Raw genomic sequence first — 6,187 nt, forward strand, 5'->3', positions numbered from 1 at the left:
CACACTGAACAATCCCATTATGTCGACGAACTGTTTACATACAGCCTTGCTGTTTATATTAGCATGGTTTGTGTGTGTGTGTGTGTGTGTGTGTGTGTGTGTTTGTTTGTGTGGTTTGCACTTTTACACATTCTGTCTATGAACATGTACATCACTGCATATTTACATACAGTATGTGTGCTGCTGACCCCGGTCAGTGTCATTGCCAGGTAAAACAGTCATGCTCCCTGACTATCAGGGCAGAACAATGCAGTACTTGCATTCAAAAGCAAAGAAAAACAAATCAACCTGTCACACACTGCCTGCAGCTGTGCAGGAATTGAGTTTTGTTTGTCTTCTAAAAAAGTGGAAAGCCTTGAGGCTCAGAGAAGACAAGCACTTGCTCAGTGTCTTGTTTCCTACCAAATACAACGTCTCATGTTTGAGTGACATCTTCATCCTTCCTCTATTATAAATCTTTTTTAACTCATCACTGCTAAGTCAAGTTTGTTTACATGTTGACTGTAAATACCCTCATCTGATACAGTGTGCCCTGACAGTATTTGAATTAAGAAGATTTCTTTATTTAAATTGCCCGCACAAGGGGACATACAAATTAATGAATGTACTGTAACTGTATTCTAAATTACTATTTTTCTTGATAATAAATGCATAGACTAGAATTTAATCAGTTTGATTATGTTCTGTAAAAGGGGAAACACACCTGTTATACACAGTTTTAATCTAATTTCTCCTTACTTAACATGATCTTTCACATGTTAAATTGTTACTGGAGCTTCATCTGTGAAAGAGTACAGCTGTTGTGGACAGGCATTGAAGAACCATTGGTATAGAAGGGTAACAGGTATTTAACCACAGGGCTGAACATCTGGTAGAGCTGAGGGCCATGCTCATTAACACAGTGTTAACCTCAGACAGGACGTGAGGTCACGACAGCCCAGAGAGCTGCATAACGGTCTAACAGTTTGAGGTTAAGGGGTTATTGAACTCTCCAAGGTGGCTGCCGATCAGAAAAGAATATTATATAGGCCATCTGTTCATAGACCGACAAGGAGAATATTTGTATATAAGCTTAGTACAAGCTTAAATTTTGGTCAAAATAGTCTCTTTTCCTTTCATATCCTTTCTCCCCAGCCTTGCTGCCGTCCTCAGCTTTGCTCTCGGACTTCTCTGGCAGTGCGTAGACTCATTGAGATGTGCAAATCCCTTTGACATAGGATGAATAGACAGTTGCTGGAAGGATGCCCCATGCCACTTTGTGTGCTGCCACTTAATTGGAGCGCCCCAGTTTGCCTTCTCTCCTCTCTCTCCTAACCACGCTCACTGTGACCAGGTTCTGTCTGACATCAAAGGCGAGGTTATGTGTTCCTTCAGAGAGTTTAAAATCTATCAGTGCTGCTGTTTGGCGGAAGAGGACCTTTCACAATAGAAACGGGGGTCTGTTAAACAGTTTATTTTGTGTTTTGTGTTTGTTACCAAAAATAAGTAGATGCAAAGCTGACAAAGAGCTTGCATTGGCTTAGTGAGTCAATCTCAAAAAAGAGTGACTAGGCCTACCTGCACAACCTCTTTTATGAGTAATGGTCACTTGCCATCTACAAGTCAACATGCAAAGTACAGCATCTGAGACTATTCATAGGGGATACTCTGTACATATATACAGCAACATATTTGAGCGCTCTTTAATGATGCGCTCCTATTTGAGGGTGCGTTGGTGTCAAAGTGAACCAGTGTTTGTTTTTTCCCCATCGCAATGTGCATCCATAAGAATGGACACTTTTCTCATGAGGCTCTGGGAACATGCAGTATTGACGTGGGCTGTTGAGATAGTAGAGGAGTCACAGATAAGTCATGGTTTCCTAATGTAGATGCACAGCAAACAGTGAGAGGTAGAGGATGCACAAGTGGAGATGAGGTGTTCAACAAGTAGTATTATCCCTGTTGTCCATGCAAAGGTTTTCTGTCTTCTCCAGTGACGGGGTAACCTGTGAGGTTGTCTCTTCATTGGCTTGGCATATTATGTCAGTCCATTTGGTTATCTTTGTAGTCCATAGAAGACGGAGGTCAGAGTCCTCGTGTCTACATTGCAATCAATAAAGTGTTCTTTTCCCCCATGTGTAGGCTCAGGATCCGAGCACCGTATCAAACAATGCAAAGAAGAAAATGGCCCTCACAGGCTGACAGCAACTTTGCCACAGCAGTTACAACCCACACATGTGGATGCAGAGGGCTATTATTGCCATGGGAAAGATTAAATAAGTAGGTATTGGGGCATAAAGTGTAAATAACAATATAAAACAATATAAAAAGTTAAAAAATAACATTTAGTAGTACCAAGGTAGACTGGCACTGGCTTTAGTGAATTGTCTTTTCCTCTTCATTTTGACCATTTGTTAACTGATGGAACTGATTGATGATACCAAATGGATTGCTGCCTTTGACTACCCTAAGGCCCTAAGGTAGTCAAATAATATAATTACCTATAGCTAATGCCTTTATGCATCTATTTAAATACATAGGAAAAGTCAAGATACCTAGGACTATGTCTTAACTATCAGAAAATAAGTTCAAGTATTTAAAACTTTTAAAATGGTTAACTGAAATATCCACATATTGCGATTTGTGATCTACTAGGGGAGTGGTAAATATACACTAAAGTCTGTTCCATGCTGTTGTCCTCATTCATCTCTATTTACATGTTCTAGTGTGGATATTGGAAAGGAAGACTAGGCTGTTATGTTAAGAGAATAAGAAGATTAGGAAGTACACTTTTTACAGTCCAAATAACTCCAAAGAGTAGAGAAATGATATTGGAAACAATAAGTACATGGTCTCTGAGGAGATAAGAAGAATACCTATTTTATATGGAAAATATTGAACCATGAGTACTCAATCCACAGACATGAAGATTTGTGAAGTTGATGAGAACGACTTGTTATGTTTCCTATACTAGGAATAAGAATTGGGTTTTATTATGATCTATTTACAGAGGCATGCATTAATGATCTTCCCTCCGAAGAGAAAATAGTCCTTCCAGTGTATTTATCTGACATTGTCAACCATCTCAGGAGTATGAGTCTTTTTTTTTTCTTTCGTGTTTTGTAGAAAAAAGCTGGAGGTAAAATATTAGGGAGAGAATCAGGAGTAGTAAGAGGCTTTCAAGAATTTCACTGTAGGACTTTCAGCGGGTCTTGTCTTTTGTTCTTCAGTGTTATTTTTGAACGTTGTGCTTTGTAGGTGTCTTCGTGCAATTGGTCAGCCGGTCTGATGTCATCACTGCTCAGTCATTGGGTTATCTGTTAACAGAAAGAGGAAGAGAGGAGGGGTTAGACCAGGAAAGAAAAAGAAGGCATCAAAGTGTGACCTCGACAACAATTCTCTCACACGCTTTAGTGTAGTGATTCCATTCCTACACGCACGCACACACACACAGACACATAAAGTGCACCATGGGGCAATGAGTGAAGTCCTTATTGTGAGCTATACAGAACCCTCTAAACTCCATCCCCCAGTCCAGAGTTTATGGTGACACACAGTGAATCACAGTCACAGTATTTGTGGGGGGGGAGTTGGCTCCGCTGTCCCTGGTGCCAGTGTAAAAACAAAGGCAGAGTGACCACCCTGTGAGTGGACATGGCAAACCCAGTTGGCTGAGATTCAGAGTGACAGTGGCGTCAGCATAGGGGGTGACTCTTTAATCAACTTCAATTAGGGCCAAGGAGAGACGAGCAAGTTCAGTGTGGATGAATCTACTCCATGTCTAAATCCTTCTATTATTCAGATTGTTTCACTCACAAAACACTGTTCATTATTCTGTTTTTGTGTCTTGGAATGCACCAAGTTTGTTGGGACCCCTCAGCAGCTTGTGCACTGTGTAAGGATGATTCATGTAGCCAGAAGGAGCACTTTGTGGGTGGGCCATTAGACACAGACTATAGTGGAATTCAGCTACTATCTACTGGAGATCCAATTACATGACCCTACTGTAAAGGTGCCTAGCCTGGACCCATTATAAATCACCATAAACAAAGCAGGTATTGACATTGCATTGCATAGTGTTACAGCTCCACTCAGACCAGTAGAATCAGAAATTATTATCTTAGTTTGATACACTGATTTCTTTCAAAGATGGTGTTATTTATTAGCCATAGGATATTTAACTTTTATAATCGCCAACACAATTATAGTATTGCAAAAGAGCTAGAGACAACTTGTACAACATATGTTAATAAAGGATAGAATCAAGACTATAATTTAATTCCTAACAGTATTACAGTATTATCAACAGTTATTTCCAAGATTACTGTCATTTGTGGTATCATCACACTCACTCAGTTTCTCAATGGCCTCTCTCCATGTGACATTATCCCTGAGTGCCCTTCACCCCCACAGCACAAATAACTGCAAGCTATATGTCTCTGTTTTGTCCACCTTTTGCGCAGCAGTGAGCCATGTTCTATGAGCTAATATCCTTACAACTGAGATCACAGCCATTGCCCCCGGGGCATGCTACATCCACTCCCAGAGAACAGCAACAGTCAAGACTCTAACCATTCAAGTCTGAATGTGGTCCCAGGGTGTGTGATAACTGAGTATGTGATGGGAATGCAGGGCTATTTGGACCTCCAAAGCCAGGTGTTAGCACTTCAGCTCACTGCCTCATCAATAATTGACAGAGGCAAACCAATCAGAACAATTTGCTCCCCACAGCGAAGTGCTGGAGCCTCCTAACACCGGTGAATCATTAATGAGACAATTAGCTGAAATGGTTAGACAGTTAGCCCTCACTGGCAGCGCTCCTGTGATGCTACTGCGACGGTTAATCTTATACAAGAGCGGCACATGATGGACTGATATGCTGGCTAACACAGGCTGAGGGAGAGAGAGTGGAGTCACACAACAGTGCTTGGAGACAAAGCTGAGCCTCTTTAAGGTTGGAGTGTAACTTGTGTCAGAGATGGTAGCTCTCCATCTGTTGACCACGGATCAGAGGGCCAATAATGGGAACAAACCCAATTGGCCATTACCATGGGAGATTGACCTTTATTGGTTGTTGTTACCATTGCACAGACCAGCAGAAGCCGTCTCCCGGGTGATTCAAGTGTGGGAGAGCCTTTATGGACATGGATAAAATCGACCTCAGTGACATCACTCAAACACGGGGGAAGGAACAACAACAATAACAGCAGAGATGGAGTTTGCCTTTGAAGAGCAGAGATCCTGGATTGTTGTTTGAGAGGAAAATCAAAGCCCCAAGAGAGCTGCTCACAAAGCCTCATCGATTGGCCATATTGGAACCATTTCATAGTTTATCGATGCTCCTCTGCCTGCTCTCTCAGCCCTGGGTCCAGTGCATGCTCAATTAAACCAGCAACCTTGATGTCAGGAACAAACCATACAAACATTAAAAGCTAAATGGATTATTCCCAAACACACTCCTGCACACTCCTGTCTAAAGTAAATATTTCACACACGTCATATAAGATTAAAATTGTGTTGTTTATTGTACCAAATTTACAGCTTTTCCCTGCAAAAAATACAGTATTTCCTTTTTAATTTGTCAGCTTCCCAATCATCCTAATGCATTCTCAGTTTCAATATATCTTTGTGATGGAAGGATTTGGAATGAGAGTGAAAAAGCTGGAGCAATAGAAAGGGTGGGAGCAAGGCTAAAGGAGGGGAGGGAGAGAAAAGCATACTGAGCTCATAGGGTTCATTTCTGGATTATAACCTTATACCAGGCAAATTCTACTTTCCAATTCTGATGGCACAAACTGCAACACTTGTTCACGCTTCCGGGATTATTTCAGTGCCACAGGAAATTATGCCGGATTCATATATTTTCGCTGATGTCTGTTTCCTTCCGCTCTCTTTGTGTTGGAATTTTAAACTCCGGTAGTTTTATGAGGACTCTTGTTGACTGCTCCTAATGTAAACTCACGTGAGTGCAGAACAGAAAAGAAATACAAAACATCTTTCTCAGGCAGTCAGAACAGTCACCTATTGTAGCTAATAACCACATTCAACAGTAAGTCCATGATCCTTCATTAATACACTGCTGTCAAATTACTAACTGTATGATGGCATATTTTAATGCCAGTGGGAGATAAAGCAATTTGCAGAAGGAAGAAAATAGCTCCAGTTATCTGTTCCATTATTTGCCCCCATTTCAACAATCTTGGGTTCC

The 6,187-nt window shown here is 41.1% G+C and overlaps 1 protein-coding gene across 3 annotated transcripts in view; it reads right to left on the bottom strand.

The window, feature by feature from the left end:
- Window positions 1–2,376: 2,376 nt before the first annotated feature.
- The window catches only part of mafa (v-maf avian musculoaponeurotic fibrosarcoma oncogene homolog a (paralog a)), a 76,916-nt gene continuing 73,105 nt past the window's right edge, over window positions 2,377–6,187 (bottom strand). For all 3 annotated transcript variants that reach the window (XR_004656814.1, XR_004656813.1, XM_034872937.1), the window contains one exon: window positions 2,377–3,296. The gene's annotated coding sequence lies outside the window, so the exon portion shown is untranslated. The remainder of the gene's footprint in view (window positions 3,297–6,187) is intronic.

The sequence above is a fragment of the Etheostoma cragini genome, chromosome 1 (genome assembly GCF_013103735.1).
Source record: "Etheostoma cragini isolate CJK2018 chromosome 1, CSU_Ecrag_1.0, whole genome shotgun sequence".
Lineage (NCBI taxonomy): Eukaryota > Metazoa > Chordata > Actinopteri > Perciformes > Percidae > Etheostoma > Etheostoma cragini.